Here is a 22,343-nt window from a genome sequence, read left to right as displayed (position 1 = left end):
AAAGTTATAATTTGGTGTCAAATTATAACTTTGACCTTAAACTTTGATAGTGCACAAATAGGACCTTTAACTATTCAAAACCTGAACAAATATGACCTCCGATGTTGCAACCCCATGCGTGAGTCTCACTCATACCTACGTGGAAAGGTAATTCAATCACACGGTGCCACTTCGTTAAAAGGGCTGAGTTGGAGAGAGGTCATATTTGTTCAGTTTTGAATAGTTAAAGGTCATATTTGTGCACTGCCAAAGTTTTGCTTTTTGTGTTAAAACGACGTCGTTTTGATCATTATTATTATTATTATTATTATTATTATTATTATTATTATTATTATTGTTATTGTTATTATTATTATTATTGTCATAATAATAATTTTTTTTTATTTCTATAGTAGCAGCACCTAACTTTTTTTTAATTTAAAAAAATTATTATTACTATTATTATTATTTGTTTCTATAGCAGCAACACCTAGCTTTTTTTTTAATTAAAAAAAAACAATCACTAGCAGGGATTGAACTCGCACAGTAGGCTGAAGGAAGCGCCCAAGAAGAGAAAATAACACCACTGGGCTATCTAAGTGCCTTGTTTCATGTGGTTCAACATTAATATACATACATAAATATACATTTTCTATCTTATATATATATACAACGTAATTTTTTTACCGAAGGGATTTGGGTGAACCCCATGGCAACCACGTAGGTCCGCCCCTCGTTAATTTAATAACGTTTTAATAACGTTAATTTAATAACATTTTAATTCCGTTAATTTGATAACGTTAGTTTAATATACTACTACTACTATCCTGAATAACATTAATTTAATAACGTTTTATTAAAACTATAATTTTTTTTATTAGTAGTATAGTTTCATCTTTAATTTAATATTTAAATAAATAATATTTAGATATATTGTATAACTTAAATTCGTCCTCTACTTTATAATATATATATATACATACCCGCTCGATTTTTTAGTATAAGGCTGACCCGCCTAATTAATAAATCTTCAATATTGCTCTTTTTTCGCAATGACAAAAGAAATTAGATGACATTTTCATCTTTGAGCCGAAAATAATGAAAAAATAATAGTGAAGAGTCATTTAAAAGTTATATTTGTACAATTTTGAATAGTTAAAGGTCATATTTATGCACTGTCAAAGTTTAAGGTCATATTTATGTATTATACCATTAGATTTTAAGCTGAACGCGCCCAATTTTCCGTGTTGAACACGCGTTTTGCCACGTAGGATTGGAGGTCATATTTGTGCAGTTTTGAATAGTTAAAAGTCATATTTGTGCACTGTCAAAGTTTAAGGTCAAAGTTATAATTTGGTGTCATCAATAGCCTCATCACACTTTTATTTACTTTATTTTTTCTTATTCTTTTCGCATACACTTCTATATGCTTTAATACGTCCCCTTATATATAGAGACGTAAACTTTTCTTTTGGCGGCCTAGATTTACAAAATTTCTTTTTGATAATAGGTGGCGGTGAAACGCGAATTTAGGACTTCTATCGACTCCAATGTCGTGTTAAATTGTGTAATCATCTTATCTATAAGCTTAAATCGTTACAGAGAATATACTTCTATTTACATGGTTACGGCTTCAACATTATTTTATTGCGCAGGTACAATTATGATTTCCCATTTCTTGAAACCAATGGAAATGGAATAGTAAGTGTAGATCATGAGGACCGTGCAGTTAGACCACTATACAAGCATGTCTTTCCTCCAAAGCATTCTCCCTGCTTCTCCTTTGTTGGTATACCTTATCAGGTCAGCTAAGTTGTATCTCTACTATCATATTCTCATTGTGTTACGTACACTTATTTTAGTGGGAGCTTTAGTTCACTGGGTTGCCCTTTATATTAAGTTATGGTTGTATTTGGGATGGCACAAGTGTTTTTTCAGAAAATGTTTTTCATAAATGATTTATTTTCTTGATGTTTGATTGGAGAGTGAAAATAACATAAGCAAACTGGATCATGCTTGCCAACATGTTATTTTTTAGAGTAGTGATGTGACCAGGAGTCACGAGTTCAAAGACTTGGAAATAACCTCTTGCAATGTAAGGTAATGTTGGGTTCATAGTAATGAAAAGGTGTGAATGGAAAAATGGAGAGGAAAAAAATGGTGGAAGAAGGAGACACCAATTTAGAAGGTGTACTCCCAAATTGGAAAGTTCACTAATTCTCCCACATTGGTGAGAGAATGGAACTTTGGAGTATTTATAATGATGAATACTTAGTCCACATGGCAAGTGAGGCAAGAAATAAGAGATTCCTAGCCCCGTTGTCTTCGCTCGCTCGGCTCGGCTACAGCTTCGGCTTCGGCTTCGGCTTCGGCTTCAATGATCGATCGATGAGATCTATGCCACTGTTTACACTATTTTCGCGAACAGTTGTGATGTTTCATCGCGGAAAATTGAAACATTTTCTGATGCATGCATAAACACAGGAACAGGTGCTGGTTCAAGTGAACTAGTACACTGCTTCATGAATTGATGCACTCAGCACTAATAAAATACTGCAGCTATGTAATTTTTTAGAATAGACACACCTTTAAGATTGAACCATTGCGACCTTTTCAAAGGGGCATCTTGTGGCTATATAAACCTGATTTCATCCACAGGTTTAGGACACAGAAAAATTTTTCAGAATTATAAGCTTTTTCTTCTTCTTAAAAATACTCTAAGTGTGATCATTCAAATCGTGAGTGTGTTCGAAGAATTTGCCTATTTGAGGTACCACTATAGTCGGATTGAAGACCATTTTATCCTGGAAGGAAGATTTCATAACCTCGGGTATAGTGAGGGGAATTATTCCTTAAAAAAAGTCCATGAATTCGAACGACTTGGCCTTAACAATTTTTGTTTCATCTATATTTTTGAAATATAAAATATACCTCTTGTAAAGATCATTTTGATCTTGGGTTGAGGGTATTTGTTCAACTTCGTTGTGTTCTTGTTCATACTTGAACTCGAGTTGAAGTTGTTATTCTATTATACAGATTCTACGTACCCGTGTTGTGGAAAATAACAATCTTAAGGAATAATCTTATAGAATCTGTATGGCTTGTTTTTGGAGATTAAAGCTTAGGCTTTCTACTCCGCTTGAATTTAACTAGTGATTATAAGATATAAAATCTTCATCACAAGTTAAGGTTCACTCGGTTGATGATTCGAAGTAATAAAAACTTCATCATTAACTAGAAATAAAAAGAAGAGTTTAAAGTTATCTAACTTTATTAATAGTATTCTGAAAAATACTAATTTTTCTGTCTTGTGGTGATAGGAAAAATGACAACTGAAATTCAAATGATGGATGGGACAACGTCTATGGGGGCAAATAATATTGCCACATCAAGTCGCACATATGCTCCACCAACGATGGCACCGGCGGAGAAGCCCAAAAATTTTCTGGCATTGACTTCAAGCGGTGGCAACAAAAGATGTTCTTTTACCTTACCACTTTATGTCTACAATGATTCACTAGCGAAGACGCTCCCGAGGTGCCCAAGGAAACCTCAGACAAAGACCGCTTCGTTATTTTAGAAGCTTGGAAACATTCGGATTTCCTTTGCAGGACCTATATTCTGAGTGGTCTCCAAGACGACCTCTATAATGTCTATAGTGGAACCAAGAAATCAAAGGAACTGTGGGGAGCACTTGAACGTAAATATAAAGCAGAGGATGCGAGAATTAAGAAATTCCTTGTTGCACGGTTCCTGGACTTTAAAATGATTGATAGCAAATCTGTTGTCTCTCAAGTACAGGAGTTGTAAGTCATCATACATGATCTCCTAGCAGAAGGTTTAATTATGAATGATGCTTTCCAAGTAACAGCAATAGTTGAGAAGCTACCACCTTTGTGGAAAGACTTCAAAAACTACTTAAAGCATAAGTTCAAGGAGATGACCGTTGAAGATATTATCATCCATCTTCATATTGAAGAAGACAATAAAGCTGCCGAAAGAAGGTCAAAGGGAAATTCTACAATGAGTGGAGCACATATTGTAGAAAATGGCCAAAACAACTAGAAGAAAAGAAAGAAAGATGAACATGGAATCAATCAACCCAAGAAAAAGTTCAAGGGAAAATGCTTCAATTGTGACAAAATTGTCCACAAGCCATAGATTGCCGAGCCCCGAAGAAAGTCAAGAAAAAGGACCAAGCGAATATGATTGAGTCCAACAAAGAATGTGATGATTTGTGTGCTATGTTCACGGAATGCAACATGGTGGGGAATCCACGTGAATGGTGGATGGATTCTGGTGCCACACACCATGTTTGCGTAAACAGAGAGTTGTTCTCATCATTTGCTCTGGCTCAAGTAGAAGAAGTGCTCTACATGGCCAACTCCATTACTGCTAAGGTGGAGGGAACAGGGAAAATTTGCTTAAAGATGACTTCCGGCAAGGTCTTGACACTGAAAAATGTGTTATATGTTCCGGAGTAACATAGGAACTTAATTTTTGTTTCACTCCTAGATAAGAACGAATTTAAATGTGTAATTGTTTCTGGAAAAATTGTATTTAGCAAAGGAAAAATGTATGTAGGAAAAGGCTATCTCACGGAGGGCCTTTATAAGATGAATGTAATGACCGTTGAAATGAATAAAAGTTCAAATTCGTCTTATTTTCTTGAGTCTTATGATTTATGGCATGAACGTTTACGCCATGTTAATTACAAAATGTTACGAAAACTGATTAACTTAGAACTTTTACCAAACTTTGAGTGCAATAAATCTAAGTGTCAAACGTGTGTGAAATCGAAGTATGCAAAGCATCCTTATTAGTCCGTTGAAAGGGATTCCAATCCCTTAGACTTAATACACACTGACATTTATGATATAAAGTCAACACCATCTCATGGTGGGAAAAAGTATTTCATAACTTTTATTGACGATTGCACTAGATATTGTTATGTCTACTTGCTAAATAGTAAGGATGAAGCAATAGATGCGTTTAGGTAATATAAAACTGAAGTTTAAAATCAGTTAGACAAAAGGATCAAAATGATAAGAAGTGATAGTGGCGGAGAATATGAATCTCCCTTTGTGAAAATATGTGTAGAGAATGGAATAATCCATCAAATTATGGCCCCATATTCACCTCAATCTAATGAAATTGCGGAAAGAAAAAATCAAACTTTGAAGGAAATGATAAATGCCTTACTTATAAGTTTTGGTTTACCACCAAACTTATGGGGGGAGGCTATCCTTACGGCCAATCGTATACTCAACAGAGTTCCCTATAGTAAGACACAATCAATTCCTTACGAAAAATAGAAAGGAAGGAAACCTAACTTGAAATATTTCAAAGTGTGGGGGTGTCTAGTGAAGGTTCAAGTTCCTATACCTAAAAGGGTTAAGATATGACCTAAAACGGTGGACTGCATGTTCATAGAATATGCTAAAAGTAGTAAAGCATGTCAATTTTTGGTTCATCTAGATATTAGTGAAAATACGGTAATTGAATCAGACAATGCTGAATTCTTTAAAAATATTTAGTCATATAAAATTAGACATAAACAGTCTAGTGGAGGATCTAAACGACCTCGAGATGAACCAAGTGAGAATGTACACAATGAAGAAAACCCAAGACGTAGTACACATCAAAGAACTTCAACTTCGTTTGGGTTGGATTTTGTAACATTTCTCTTAGAAAATGAGCCTCAAACATTGAAAGAAGCGATGTCTTCGTCAGACTCATCCATTTGGAAAGAGGCAGTCAATAGTGAGATAGATTCAATCTTACACATCCATACATGGGAATTGGTTGACCTTCCTCCTAGAAATAAACCTTTAGGTTCTAAATGGATTTTCAAAAGGGAAATGAAAGTGGATGGTACTATTGAAAAATACAAGGCAAGACTTGTAGTGAAAGGCATTAAACAGAAGGAAGGCCTTGATTACTTTGATACATACTCGCCAGTAACAAGGATAACCTTGATTCAAATGTTAATTGCCTTGGCGGCGGTATATGATCTTCAAATCCATCAAATAGATGTGAAGACCGCATTCCTCAATGGAGATTTGGAGTAAGAAATTTACATGGAACAACCTGAGGGTTTTGTGGTTCTAGGAAAGAAAAACAAGGTGTGTAAACTTATTGAGTCATTATATGGACTAAAGCAAGCACCAAAACAATGGCATGCGAAGTTTGACCAAACCATGTTGGCAAACGAATTCAAAATAAATGAATGCGATAAATGTGTTTTTATTAAAGACACTCCAAATCATCAAGTCATTGTATGTTTATATGTGGATGATATGTTGATCATCAGTAGAGACATTTCTGATATAAATGCAACAAAACGAAGGCTCGAGAGCAAGTTTGATATGAAGGACCTTGGAGTTGCAGATGTTATCTTAGGTATAAGAATCCATCAAACTCCATAAGGGTTGGCATTTTCACAGTCTCATTATATAGAAAAGGTACTTGACGAGTTCAAGTATATGGAATTCGGTATTGCCAAGACTCCATTGGATGCGAGCTTTGCACTTCGAAAGAATGAAGGTAAAAGTGACTCGCAATTGGAGTACGTAAGAGTATTGGGATGTTTAATGTATATAATGAATTGTACACGACCAGACATAGCATGCGCTATCAGTAAATTGATTCGGTACACGAGTGATCCCAACAAAACTTATTGGATGGCAATGAAAAGAGTTTTGGGGTATCTTAAATACACTCAAAATTGCTTTGCATTATAATAAATATCTTGCGGTACTTGAAGGATATAGTGATGAAAATTGGATCATCGGATTGAACGAAGTAAAATTCACAAGTGGATATGTATTTACTATCGATGGAGGAGCAGTTTCTTGGAAATCATCCAAACAGACTTGTATCGCTCGCTCTACAATGAAATCTGAATTTATCGCATTAGATAAAGTTGGTGAAGAAGCAGAATGGCTCCAAAATTTCTTGGAAGATATTTCGTATTGGCCCAAGCCAGTGGCACCAGTATGTATACACTGTGATAGCTAATCACCAATAGGTAGGGCAGGGAGCATGATGTATAATGATAAATCTCGTCATATAAGACGAAGACATAATATCGTTAGAGAACTTCTCTCTAGTGGAATTATTACTATAGACTATGTAAAGTCAAAGGATAATGTGTCGGATCCACTTACAAAAGGCCTATCTAGAGAAGGAGTGGAAAGAACATCCAAGGGAATGGGTTTAAGGCCTAGGACAAGTCAACATGGCGGTAACTCTACCTAGCAGACTGTAGATCCCAAGAGCTAGGTTCAAGGAGATCAAACAAAGTTGTGTCTTGCAGGTTCAACATTGTTAATTACCCAACCCATTCTAATGATGTAAACAATGTATAGTAAACAAGGATAAGACTTAAGGTGAAAAGTCTTTTAATGATTATCTAAATTTGGCAGATTTGACCATATAGTTTAATCTACAGGATTGAACGTTTAGAAATCACCTATGTGTGGGCGAAGTGGAAGCCGCTTCAAAGAGAATGTTAGTAAAGGCCTATTCTCTAAGCTCTCATGAAAATCGGGACGTGTTCATGGATGAAAAGAACAAAACCGTAAGAACCATAAATGGTAAAAGGCTAGTTGTGTGACATGTGTTGTCTAGGTGTACATTAAATCTCGACGGTTTAAAGATATCAAATCTACCAATTGACCGAGTGCATCCGATGCATCTTCACTACGGAAAGTTCAAAGGGAAACTCACTTATCCAGATGCAATCAGTCTTTACTTGATGATCACATACTTATTCGTAAAACTTTTACGAAAAAAATAGTCATTCCCCATTCATATGGGGGATTGTTGGGTTCATAGTAATGAAAAGGTGTGAATGGAAAAATAGAGAGGAAAAAAATGGTGGAAGAAGGAGACACCAATTTAGAAGGTGTACTCCCAAATTGGAAAGTTCACTAATTCTCACACATTGGTGAGAGAATGGAACTTTGGAGTATTTATAATGATGAATACTTAGTCCACATGGCAAGTGAGGCAAGAAATAAGAGATGCCTCACGCCATCGTTGCTTGCTCACTCGGCTCGGTTTCGGCTTCGGATTTGGATTTGGATTTGTCAAATAATCGATCGATGAGATCTATTTTTTAGACAAATTTTATTTGAATTCCGAAGAATGCCAAAGGGAAATGCAGTAGAATTTTTCTGCACAATGTTTTCGACTCCATACATGCATACAGATGCCACTGTTTGCACTGTTTCAGCGAACAGTTGTGATGTTTCACCGCAGAATGCTGAAATATTTTCTGATGCATGCAGAAACGCAGGAATAGGTGCTGGTTCAAGTGAACTAGTACACTGCTTCATGAATTGCTGCAACACTTCAATGAAATAGTGCCACTGTTTCGTGAAAAGGTGCACTGTTGCAGTAAAATACTGCACACTAGTTCAGCACTAATAAAATACTGCAGCCATGTAATTTTTCAGAATAGACACACCTTTAAGATTGAACCATTGCCACCTTTTCAAAGGGGCATCTTGTGGCTATATAAACCTGATTTCATCCACAGGTTTAGGACACAGAAAAATATTTCAGAATTACAAGCTTCTTCTTCTTCTTAAAAATACTCTAAGTGTGATCATTTAAACCGTAAGTGTGTACGAAGAATCCGCCTATTTGAGGTACCACTATAGTCATATTGAAGGCCATTTTATCCTGGGAGGAAGATTCCATAACCTCGGGTACAGTGAGGAGAATTATTCCTTAAGGGAAGTCCATGAATTCGGATGACTTGCCCTTACCAATTTCTGTTTCATCTATATTTCTGAAATATAAAATTCACCTCTTGTAAAGATCATTTTGATCTTGTGTTGAGGGTATTTGTTCAACTTTGTTGTGTTCTTGTTCATACTTGAACTCGAGTTGAAGTTGTTATTCTATTATACAAATTCTACGTACCCGTATTGTGGAAAATAGCAGGTAAGGCTACGCACAATAGACCCTTGTGGTTGCGCCCTTCATAGACGTTGTGCATAGCGGAAGCTTTAGTACACCAAGCTATCCTTTTATTGTTTAGAGTAGCAAATATGCCATTAAGAGTTAAAATAAATATGAAAGAAGGTGTTTTCCACCGAAAAGTGAGGAACTATTTTTCCTTCGAACACCAAAAAGTTACTTATTTTCTGAAAAATATTTCCCACCAATGTTTAGTGTTCTCCTTTTTCTTTTTGGTACACAAGTCCACTTAATCTCTTTAACAGGGTGGAGCCAGAGGAGTGGCGGGGTGGGGTCAATTGAACCCCCTTTGTTAAAAAAATACTCTTTTTTTGTAGCTAGGGAATAAATGTTTTTTTGCATACACATAAGTTGTGGAATCTTCTTGGCAGAAGAACTTTTTTTAAAATCCACTTGAATCCTTGCTCCGCACTGCTCTTTGACATTGTATTATGCTCTTTAAAAATTTAAGGTATTGCAAGAAATGACACATGCAAACTTTTCAGACAATTGTGTTTCTCAAGTATGAATTACAAGCCAAATGGATTGCACAAGTTTTGTCTGGGAAGGTGGTTTTACCATCGAAGGAGGAGATGTTAGCTGTTGTTGAGGATCATAACAGGCACCTAGAGGAAGCTGGCATCCCAAAACATCACACACATCTCCTTCACCCTCACGAGGTAATTATTCCGATTTGTTCTTCAAAAGTTCCATATCGTCACTACAAATTCTTGAATACTATAAAACATCACTCAGGATCGAGCTACAAAAGAATTATAGTTGAGACTTGAGAAGGATTTGTGTCCTTATTTAAAGATCCTAAAATTGCTTAGGTACAACTTTTTAAGATTTCGTCGTACTGGATTTATCAAACACTGACGAAATATCAATGAAGGATACCCTTGGCTGTTATGATCCTATTGCAAGATATTGAGGCTTGAGTCTCATATCAATTTAATGGGGAGTTCATGTGGGGCTTATATAGTCGTGGAGTCTCCCACCTCAATAGCTAGCTTTTGGGTGTGGTTATCTCCAGGTAGTATCATTGGGGCAATGCTATGAATTGTTGTTGTGTGACCAGAAGGTCACAAATTTAAGTCGTGAAAACAACCTCTTATAGAATACAAGCCAAGGCTGCAACTAGACATCATGTGATTTGACCCTTCCCTAGAACTCGCGCATAGCAAGAACTTTGTGCTCAGGTCGGGCTTCTTTTTTTTTTTTTCCTGAATGTCAATGTTGTAACTTTAAAGTTAGTGAAAAGCAATTACATGAATTTGTTGGCTGCTGGAGTACATCGACTGGATAGCAGCTCAAATGGGAATGCAACCAGTTGGTGCTGATGTGAAAGAAATGTATTGGAGTATTTACAAATATGCTATAGTAGGATATGGTTGCTACAGGGATTTGTGGGACATTGAGAATTTTACTCAATTGTCTTTGTAGTTATCAAAATTAGTGGTTTTCGATATGTAACATCATACATTCGTTTATGTGTTACAATATTCATTATGTAATTCTTCCAAATAAGACCAAATAATAAAACAAAAAAATGTGAGGTTTATGCTTTAATATGAACTTTGTATCAAAGCTTTGCATCACAAGAACTGATTTTCCAGATAGTTGAATTGTCAAATATCATTCAATAATATCTCATACAATTCTATACTGTAAACAGCAACAGGTTCCTCTGGTAGGTGTCTGCACTAGAGAACTTGAATCTTGCCAGTCATATGCTAAATGAAAGTCCTAACATGAGACTATTTAAATTTCTAACTGAACATCGGTTTCAATTTTGTGAGGCCTCGAAAGAATGATCACACGGTGATGACCAATTCGAGTTTCACGTATACGACCAAGGTGTCAGAGGACCTGCCAATGACAAATTGCATTAGTGCCAAGAAGCATGAATCTGACATTGAGTCATTAGTTTTTTTGCCCAAACATGTACAGTTGGTGGTGTAGGATAAAATACTTTGAGCAGGAAAGTAGAGGTGCTAATAGCTTAGTTACTTGTATTAGAATCTGAGAAGGGGTGGAGTGGGGTGGGGTGGGGTCAAACCAAGTATAGGCATTTTCCAATCAATCCTACATCCATTATATCAAATATGAAGTAGAAAGAGAATACTTGAAAGAAAAAAGGTGTTGAGAGATCGAATTCTTGATGAAAACCTTTACATGTCAGTGTACAAGCATTCTACCCTAAAATGTAAATGTAACTGAATGAAAAGTTAAAAGCTAAACCATCCTTTTAGAAAAATGACTCGAGTCAAAATGCAAATACACTTAAAGTTTCACCTAGTCGTGTAAACTGTCGGAGTAAAAAAGTTTTCAGTTACAGTCGTTAGTCACAATCATGTAATTTTTGTCTTCACATAAAGAACAACTCACAACTTGTATTGCTTTTCCTCTATTGTTAAGTTTCAAGGAAAATGTGCTTTCCTTTAACTGCTTCTGTTGCTGCAATATCTCTTAATTCCTGCAAAACATGAGTAGTAAAGTGTTGTAGTGGATTGCTCCTAACTTTGGGACCTGGTCCCAAACAGACTCAACCAACAAGAACTAGGAGAAAACTTAATAATAAAGTGTATGAAAGAGAGTAAAAGATACAACAATTTTGCATGAAAACTCCTTGCTCAAGGCGGAAAAACCACGACCTACCTCCAGGATTTCTAAGCTCCACTAATATTCAAGCAACTTGAATACAACTTCATTATATCAAGGATTAACCTCCTAATCCTTCTTCTCCTAGTAATACCTCTATTACAAAGAGAAATTTGCAGCAACTCTATTGCACCACTACCCAGCTAACTCTAATTGAGTAAAAGCTAACTCTAGGTTTAATATCACCTATCTTTAGATAACAACAAGGAGCTTGAAGAAATTACACCAAAACCTACTAATAATACTAACAAATAGTAGGTAACGTGTAAGATCACAACACAAAGACTCAAATACAACAAGAAAATAAATATAACTTTGTGAGCTATCAATTTTCTATTGAGAAAATGTGTCTTTGATTCAAGAGCTTCAACAGAGATATGTGTAGTAAGTATGTAGAATCTTGGTTTACTTGTTTAGGAAGATGAGCAAAATATAGCATGACACAAGAAAACCTAGAACAAATCCTATTGTCTGAGAGGAAAAAGTGCAACAACTTTTCCCACCAACTTTTGTACTTTCGTTCAGCTGTGTACTTGGCTGTGACAGTGGCGTGTAAGCTCAACGTATTCCCTAAGTAATTACAACTTCATCATTACACACTCTTTTAGGAGCTAGGTCCCAACATGCAATTTGTCAATCATCAAAACTAAGGACTTAATAATTTTCCCCTTTTTGATAATGACAAACCCGTGTACCTCTTTAACATCTCCAAGCATTCATACTATACACAACATCCTTAGCAACACATACCCTCAAGAATCTATCTCCACCTGTTCCCCCTGTCTATCAGCACCTAAGGTTCCCCCTGAGTGTGACGGCCCTGCTACACATCAACACAACTACACCACATACTACATACTATTACATTACACTAGCTATGCTACACCATATCAAACATTACACTAGCTATGCTATACCATATCTTCCCCCTTTTGGTATCATCAAAGTGGTAAAACAATAAATCAAGCATAGATAAGCATACATGTTAACTCACGGCCTTTGAGGCTACATTTACATGAGCAGGAAGGATCAGACAAGACAAGAGAGGATAGCACAAAGTTGGCTCATGCAGCAATAAAGTAGACTAGTATCAGACACTATTTAGAAGAGTGGCTATAGTGATTAAAGGCAGCAGTGCCATTGAAGACAAAGGTCACAAATTTCTGGGAAAACCCAGATAAACTAGGGTTGAAGATACAAAGAGGTCCAAACAAAGATTTGGGACCAGATTCTGAGGTCCATTGGGAATATCCTTCACTATTTTTTTTTAAGAGTACATATAATATATGCAACTGAGGTAGACCTTTCTTGCCTTGCCCTAGTTCAATTGTGAACTATAAGGGAGTGAATTCTTAATAATGGGCAAATAAGGGATGACGAGGGATTTTAGACTCAAGTGGAGGGTGACACCCTTTAGGAGTAGGAGAAGGTATGACACTATTGGTGTGGATAGAACATAGATACTATTAATCCCTATATGGTTTGTTGAGCACATAACACTTTGAGCTAACTGATGTCGCCCACAACTAAACCTCCACTTGAAGTATAATATGGTTGATTGAAAATATAATAATCCAACAAGGTTGGGGTCGATCCCACAGGAAAAACATGAAAAGTTGCTAGCCTTGATGTAATCTATGAACAATACAGGAAAGTAAATGGGGGATTTTGTTATCAGTAGTAAATAGTAATCAATTCTTGAGTATTGTTTAGTTGAAATCAATAAGAGACGAACGCTAGGACTGTGTCTCCCCTGGCTTCTCAACTATGTAAATTTCTCGTGTTCAATCCAAATATTCTATTGTTCTGTATGCAAAGCCTACAAGTTAGGTATTATCCAGAACATAAATTTTACCCTTTGACTTGGTTATCGTCTCAGAGTGTCACCTTGTTTCCCCTTGTTCCGGCCCTAGTCGTACTTGGTTATTGTACAACTGTCTTAATCCTCGCTACCCAATAATAAGCTTCTATGTTATCGAATGGATCCGAATACAGGCTATCTCAAGTTTTTGCAGCTACTTGAGGCTAATTAATATAAAGGAGAATTAAGATACCTGCAGAAACCCTAGAATAATTGGATCTCACACTTCCTCTTCGTAGATAATCCGCTAGAGTTCCCACAACCCTAGATAAGGAGATAGCCACTCATGTTTGTGCAATAAACCATGATTATCAACGAAGAACACATAAAATCAATTACACAAGATTAAGATGAATAAACTCCAAAGTCTTTAATTGAATAAAAGTAGAAAGTAATTGTGTGTAAAATAATGTCACAACGCGTAACCTAATAAAAGATAAAACCTAGGGTATTTATAGTATCTCAAAATAATATAAAAATACTATTAAAATAAGAAAGGTAAAGTTAAGTCGATAGTCGGTACGACTCAGTCTTTACTTATATCCTTAACTTACGAGTCGTACCCTGCCTTGTCGTAACCATCCAGTGTTTAATATTCCCACGGCTTCAACTCTCTGTTCAGCTTATGATTTTAGCTTATGAGTCGTAACCACATATACGACTCGGATTCTTCATCCGTATCTACCTAGGACTTCAGTCTTTTTTAGAACTGAACACTGGTTGGGATACAACATTTCTATACGAGTCGTACTCAGACTTCCAACTCGTATCCTACTGATACTTCAATTCCTAGATAGTAGCTTGGGTTATGTTATGCTTACGACTTCAGCATATAACTCGTACCCTGGCTTACGATTGAGATAGGTGAGTCGTATCTTTTTCATACTTTGTTTCTTGATTTGGATTTTGGTTCTGTTCCTCATATGATTAAGCATACGAGTCATATCAAATGATTACAATTTGAGGGCGGACTCATATACTGATTGGAGTTGGTATTTTATAGTTTTTTCTCCTCTTTTTGCTCAGATTATGTTATAAATATGTTTTACCAGCAATTCACACCAAAGTGCATCATATCTAGCAAAACACCCTAAGTTCACGCATAAATTAAATAGTTTTAACCATCGAAAGTATTGTGTTTCCATGCCACATCAACACCCTAAACTTAGAATTTTGCATATCCTTAGGCAAACAAAATCAAATACTATTTTCCACCCCTGAGATGATGCTTAAAACAGAAAGATCTCAAACAACCCATAGCAGTGATTTTTTTGAATTAAATTTCAATTTAGTTGTACTACTCTTAATTTTAAAATTTTCAATTCAACCTTATGTATAACAATTCAGCACATGTCAAAATACGAAGGGATCTGATGATAATATTACATTAGCAATAGCTACTCGGGCATAGACCTATTTTATATTCGTTAAATAATCTAGCAACTTATCATCATAATCCATGTGCACTCACAATCAAAGTGTCATGACCCAAACTACTGGATCGTGCGGGCACCTAAGCTGTTCTAAGTAGCTAGGAGAACCCTTATTACCCAACTAAAAATATGCAAAAAACTTTTGTTTTTAAGGGAATACATAATTAAATATAATAAAGTAAATCGAATACTAATAAATAAAAATTTTCAAAAACTTTTTACAAATGTCCTTCACTATCCTAAGACTTGACCAGACATGTACAAGAGCTACCTATTACAACATAGACTGAGAATGAAATAAATAATAAAAGGACTCTAGCATCTACCAGGAAGAAAGTGCAGAAGTTGGTGCTGAATATCATCATCCATCTAGTAACTGCAAAATAACCAGCATTCAGTCTACACCCTAATATGGAATGTAGAAGAGTAGAGTCAGTACAACCACACATACTGGTAGACATCATCAGTGGACCGTGTTAGTCCATATAATCATAAAATAGAATTAAGAAAAATATATCATGACATCTTGAATGGAATATAATTCAACTACGGTTGTAATAACATTATTACTTTACCAATATAACTTACATCATCCAACTCTCTTCCAAATTCATCAATATTATATTCACTACTAACATATTCTAGCCTCATTAATTCACACAATCAACCACAATCCAATGCTAATACATCACTATTCCTCTTTATTTATCCTATTTTTTTCATTACTCATATTCATAGGAACTAATCCGTAATCATAGACAACCCACACTAAACTCTCAGGCTAAATACCAAATACTTTCTTATAATATTAAAGAATGATAACTAGCCATTCTGGTCAGCTACGATTAAACCACATATAAATAAAATAAGTCAACCAATATATAAGTAAGTACAAAGTTTATCTTTTTCAAATACATATCACACAATCAAATACCCAATGAATCAACAATACAGTAATATTAGACCAAATAGTGCTCACAAATAAGCCACATAACCATTAAAAGTATCAACCATACTGTAAACATCCACAGACTCAACATAAATATGTACACACATGGTATGGGACTTATTTTTGCAAAAATAGTCATGACCTGCAGAGGATAATCTAAGCTCATGTACCACATCGACATGGTACCCGATCCACTATATACAATATGTACTGGCATGGTACCTGATCCATCATATACATATCCATAATGGTGTGATGCCCGATCCAACATATACATATCTGTACCGGCGTGGTACTCGATCCAACATATACATATACGCACCAGCGTAGTACCCGATCTAACATATACATATATGTATCAATGTGGTACCCAATCCATCATATACATGTCTATACCGGCGTGGTGCCAGTCCAACATATACATATCCGTAACGGCGTGGTGCCCGAGCCAGCATATACATATCCGTACCAGCATGGTACCCGATCCAATATATACATATCCATACCGGTGTGGTACCCGATCCACCATAAACAAGTAATATCAATATCAAATTTACACTTTCTCACAGCATACAACACGATGTACCAAGTTTACAAGTACACTTAAAGTCATGAGACAATTCCATCAAGTAAATTTTAATAATCATTTATACATGCATCAATAATCCAAACATCAACAACTTCAAACATGTCTGAATACCAATCAACAAGTATCCAATTTAGGAGAGTAAACACAATTAAGTCGAGTCTGAACTTCAATTAAACCGTAATCTAATATATACATTTTATTAAATTCACACTATCTTCGGGATGCAATACGATGTATTAAATTTGTAAGTGTACTTAAAATCATAAAGAAATTCGTTCAAGTGCTTTCATTTATCAATATTTTGACCCTCTCACGCGTATTATTTCAATAATTCATCACGATCATCAACAAGTCATTCATGACATTAACACAAGGAGTTATCACTATAAAACAAGCCTCTCATAAGCACATTTCAATAAATCATCATTATCGCCAATTTAGCCTCTCAAGGGCATATAATAGATAAAGTGCTTTTATCAATACCAAAACAAGAATATCATAAAATAAATCACAATTTTACACATAAGCATGCAAGTCACTATTGGAGTATACTTACTCATTAATTATTAAAATGTCACTCCCTTTTCCATATAAATATAATATTACACTTATTCAAGTCATCTATCCTTTAGATATTACTATGCTCATCAATACTTGATCCTATTATGATTCTCCTCATCATACTATTGTCTAATACATGCAACTTAATATCATTATAACTTAACTAGGTTCATCACTAGAAAAGCTAAGTACTATCAAGTCCAAATACTTCATTTACAATAATCTCCTTCCGAGGACTTAACACATAATATCAAAAGTATCACCTAATTAATCAATAATATAGTTTTTGGGATTAAAGTTAAGTTCTTGTGTCTTTTTCCACCTCAACTCCATGTCCACGGGTCTAGACATGCTTTCTTTCATTAATTCTAAATTATGAAAATATAAATTAACTCAATCTTCTACTCATTAAACCTAGACTACCTGGACGCCAAGCTTTTGGAAGAAACAAGTTACAACAAAGATGCTCTTTCCTTTTCCTCATGCCTTGGAATAATCAATCATCTAAAAATCAAGCAATTATAAGAGTTATTAAATAATTACTCTTCAAAGAAATATCTTGGGGATTCAAACCCCTTAATTCTACCATTAATTCAAGGTCTATATCATTCCCCAAGTTCAATTAATCATTAATTAGCCCTTTCAAGATTAACCCATCTTCATTAATGGAGTTTTTATGCTAAAGGTCTCATCAAGGTTCTTAACCATCAAAATTCATAATCTGATTTAGGAAATTCATCATAGGAATCTTTAATTTATAGTTTAGAATCAGCTCTAGGTCATATTAAAAATACCCATGAGTATTCTCCAAAAGAATTCCACCTTTAAAGGTCTTTTTAAGGATTTCAAGATGTTAAAGAATTTAAAAAACGAAGAAAATAATGAAAAAACTTACCTCAAAAAAGGAATTTCACCTTAAGCTTTGGAAAATCACCATTCTAGGGTTGGGGAATGAAATTTTAGGTTTTTAGACCTAAAATACAGCTGAAGCTGATTTTAATATCATCAGAATTTTTGCTACAGTGAAATCCCGTTTAGGCTTAGACAGTGCTAAGTAAAACAATCATAACTTTTTACTCTGAATTCAGATTGGGGAACGGTTTGTTGAGTTGGAAAGAGGACTTAGAGATATTTGATTTGGTATGTATTGAAACCCCTAATTTCTTATATTCTATGAGATATGATTGTTTGAAGTTGGCCCTAATAGAAACCCATATCAAAACTGTATCGAAAAGTTTTATACTTAACCTTTTGTTAGGGATATTGTACGACCTTAATTCATACCTAAAGAACTTTCAAACTAAAGTATTGATATTATTATGAATAATTAAATTCATCTTGATTGAGTCTATCTAGATACATTTGAAGGCTAAAATCTTCACCGAAAAGTTTGAGGTGACCTAATGAATAAAATATTGTCTATTGTTGACACAAGTTATTTATCTTATCTCTTATTTCTTATTGTGCTTATTTATCTTATTTCGTATTGCTCTGATTTCTATTTTGTTTTTAGTATGTCTTATTCCTTTTTATGTTATGCCACCCACCATGCTTAATGGTGCATTATGCTCTTGCTTACTTTTCTCTATCTTGAGCCGGGGGTCTATCAGAAATAGCCTCTCTACTTCTTTGGAGGTAGTGGTATGGACTGTATACATTCTACCCTACCCAGACCCCACTTTGTGGGAATACACTTGCTTTGTTGTTGTTGTTGTTGTTGTTGTTGACACAGGTTAATACTGAGGAATAAAAATTAAGAATTTTCATAAATTTATTATGAATAATTTAGTAACGACGAAATGGGTTATTGCAATCAAATACTAATTTATCATTCATTTATCCCCTAACGGGCATTTAGTGGAGAAAAGCACGAGGGTGAAATTAGAGAGACATTACTAACAAAATTGCTTATACTGTACCCTGTTCACTCACTTGATATCCTTATCAACTAATCCACATTCTATACTCAATCATTCTACTAAAACTTTTCAAAATACGAATATCTAGAGCCAAATATTTACACATGAATCACTTATTCTCCTTTTAATGGCCTAAGTCTGAACTTGAGTTTTACGAATGCAGGATAAAGATGGTTAAAAGATTCACCTTGAAGAAGAAAAACATCCAAGAGCACCTCTTTTTCACTACTGAAGCTCTAGAGTCCCAAATTCAATTCTGAAAAGCGCTATGAGATGCTACATGATTCTGCTATTCGAATTTCAACACTAAACAAGTCACACCTAATACACCCAACACATAAGCTCTCTCTAAGACACTTGACTCAGTTTCTAGCCAAGACTATCCTATGAAAAATCTACATCTTGATCATATGCAAGTCCCCACACCATATACAAGTCACATAACTTAGATATCCATATGAACTCAATCAAGACTATTAAATTCATTCTATAAAGATAACCTTAACATATCATAAACACTATTATTTTTACCTCAAGATTACCCATGATTCAAGCTTAGTATTTACTACTATACATAGATGAAAACATAACCTCACTTATTACACAAACTTACACTATTAGCCATAAAGATCCCACAGAATTATAGCCTACAACACATTCTCCTCCACAACATTATTAATATTCATCTAATCTTCATACCTTAATCACTCAACAAGCAATATCCACCAAGTATCACCCAAGGAAAGATCAATCATGTCATTTAGTAATTTATTTATTCTCCCATTCAGGATCATCTTTAATTATTTTATGAATGTAACTAAGCCATTTGATTTTCCATTGCCACTATAATAAAAATTACTATCCTTTAAAAGTGTCATATATCAGCCAGCTCTGCGGGACATGCAAATATATAATTCAACAATAAGGTCAAGTCAATAATAATTTATCTTCTCAAGATTTTTCCTAATACATAACTCCATAGCTAAAACTTGTGTCCTGACAATCACTAACTAGATATGTTTCAACGACAAACACTTCATGTTCAAGTCAAACCACACTTATATCACTAACACCAATTTAAGATATATAGAGACATTCTTATTTCTACCTAATAATATTTTTATTATGGGATTCACCTAACTCTTAATCACCTCAAGAGTGATCCCCACACCACTAGCACATAACCAAGGCTAGATATCAAACACAAGCAATCAATAAGCTCACAACTTTCACAAGTATTTACCTATTAACAATAATATTTACTCTCCTAGATTTTTATTCAAAATTACTAAGATACAAATAGGAATCAACTTCATTCCAATTGAGCTATGTTAAGATACCAATTAGAATTGTCTAGATACCAATTAGATTTAATCTAATAGTCCAAGATTAGGATGGTACGATGGAGAGAAAAAAAGGAAAATGACTTCTACATGCCTCATAGCCTTCCAAAGATTGGGTGTAGGGCCCTACCCACCAATCTACAAAACTCTGCTTGACATTGCTCTTGTACTTGTGGGATCGATGAACCTAATGCTCTGATACCAACTGTCATGATCCAAACTAATGGACCTTACGGGCACCTACACCATTCTAAGTAACTAGAGAACCCTTATTACCTAACTAAAAATATGCGAAAAACTTATATTTTTAAGGGAATACAAAATTAAATATAATAAAGTAAATTAAATACTGAAAATAAACTTTATCAAAAACTTCTTACAAATATCCTTTACTATCCTAAGACTTAGCTAGACATGTACAAGAGCTACCTATTACAACATAGACTGACAATGAAATAAATAATAAATAGACTCTAACCTCTTCCAGGAAGAAAGTTCAGAAGTTAGTGTTGAATATCATCATCCATCTAGTAACTTATAACGCCCCAAATCTGGTACCCGAAATGCTACACGGTGCTTATAATCCTGAAGGACCACAAGCTAACCCATGACTGATATCTGTACCTGAACACTACATAAAATACTGTATAAATGTGGAAATAGAGGCTGAAAGGCCAGAAGGTTCAAATATCTGATAAAACGTAACATCTGAAATTATGGTATATCAACACCAAAACAACTGAAATAACTATCTGAACATACTATAGTCTGAAAGCCTCTAAACTATCTGAATAAGGAGTTGATAGGACATGTCCCCAACTAACTTCAACTACTAAAATAAATTAATTAATGTGATAATAAAGTAATGGTCATGTCCTCGAAGGATGAGGACTCACTGCTAACTCTAACTGTTGAGACTAGAATACTATTGATGCTCTGGAGCTCATACTTCTGAACCAATGGTATAAAACACCATAGCACAAATATGTCAGTATATTTGAATGTACTGGTATGCATATGAGGTAGGCTGAATGCAAAGGGTTCATATGCATTAACTATATTAACTGACTGGATAACATGAACGTGAGAATACATGCATGAATACATAGTAACTGTAACTAAGTTTGTGATAACATGATTACTGAGTCTGAGTACTAATAATATGAGATACTGATAGATGTATAACTAAAATAACTGATACTGAGCAACTGTATCTGACAGTCTAGGTTCTGATGAAACTAGTTGAGTTTTGTACTATTTTGAGTTAACTGTATCTGACAATCCTAAAATTTGAAGAACTATCTGAGTTCTTTTACTGAGACTGAATGACTGTATCTGACTATCCTGATTTATAATTGAAACTGTGGAAAGTAGTCATCTAACTGACATGTCCCTAATAATGCATTATAGCTGAGTTGGGGTCCAATCTGTAACCCCAATTGAATAAGTGTCAATACCACATCACTGGTAAGGACAAGTTGTGGGTGACCCTCATTTGACAGTGTCCCTAAAAAAAATAGTGGGACCCTCATCTAACAGTGTTTATCCACCTCATCAACCCTCATCTAACAGTGTTGATGTCTTAACCTATTCTGGCTACATAGTTCTGGAACGCAAGGATGACTTCTAAGAATCACACCTTTATCTGACAGTGTGTGTTCCCATCCTTAGGTTCACTCAGTACTAATTTATACTCCCATCTAAATAGACACTAAAAATGGATTACTGAACTAAACTGGACTGAATAAACTGAGTTTCATTGACTGATGAAATACTACAGAGATTACTGAATTTCTGTGATTACTGACTTTACTGAGTTTTCTTGAATCACATGACTAGCTAAATTTCTATGAAAATGGCTCGACTGAGAGTATCTTGAAAACATGACACTGGTTCTAGGCACACAGCTAGTTGTCGGGTACAAGTACCCCCCAGGACTTGATAGCATGAAACTGACAAAGCATGACTTTCTTGAATACATGACCAACATCACAACCCATAATATAATAAGTTGGAGTTTCATGAAGTAGAAGTTCTAAACCACCATAAGGGTTACACATGTATCCACAATTCAC

The 22,343-nt window shown here is 34.9% G+C and overlaps 1 pseudogene; it reads left to right on the top strand.

Annotated features, from left to right (window-relative positions):
- Positions 1–10,517, top strand: part of LOC107872539 — a 29,731-nt pseudogene extending 19,214 nt beyond the window's left edge.
- The last annotated feature ends 11,826 nt before the right edge of the window (positions 10,518–22,343 follow it).

Source organism: Capsicum annuum, chromosome 5, assembly GCF_002878395.1.
Source record: "Capsicum annuum cultivar UCD-10X-F1 chromosome 5, UCD10Xv1.1, whole genome shotgun sequence".
NCBI classification, from domain to species: domain Eukaryota; kingdom Viridiplantae; phylum Streptophyta; class Magnoliopsida; order Solanales; family Solanaceae; genus Capsicum; species Capsicum annuum.
Note: the sequence above shows the minus strand (reverse complement) of the source record. Positions and strands in the feature narration are given on the sequence as shown.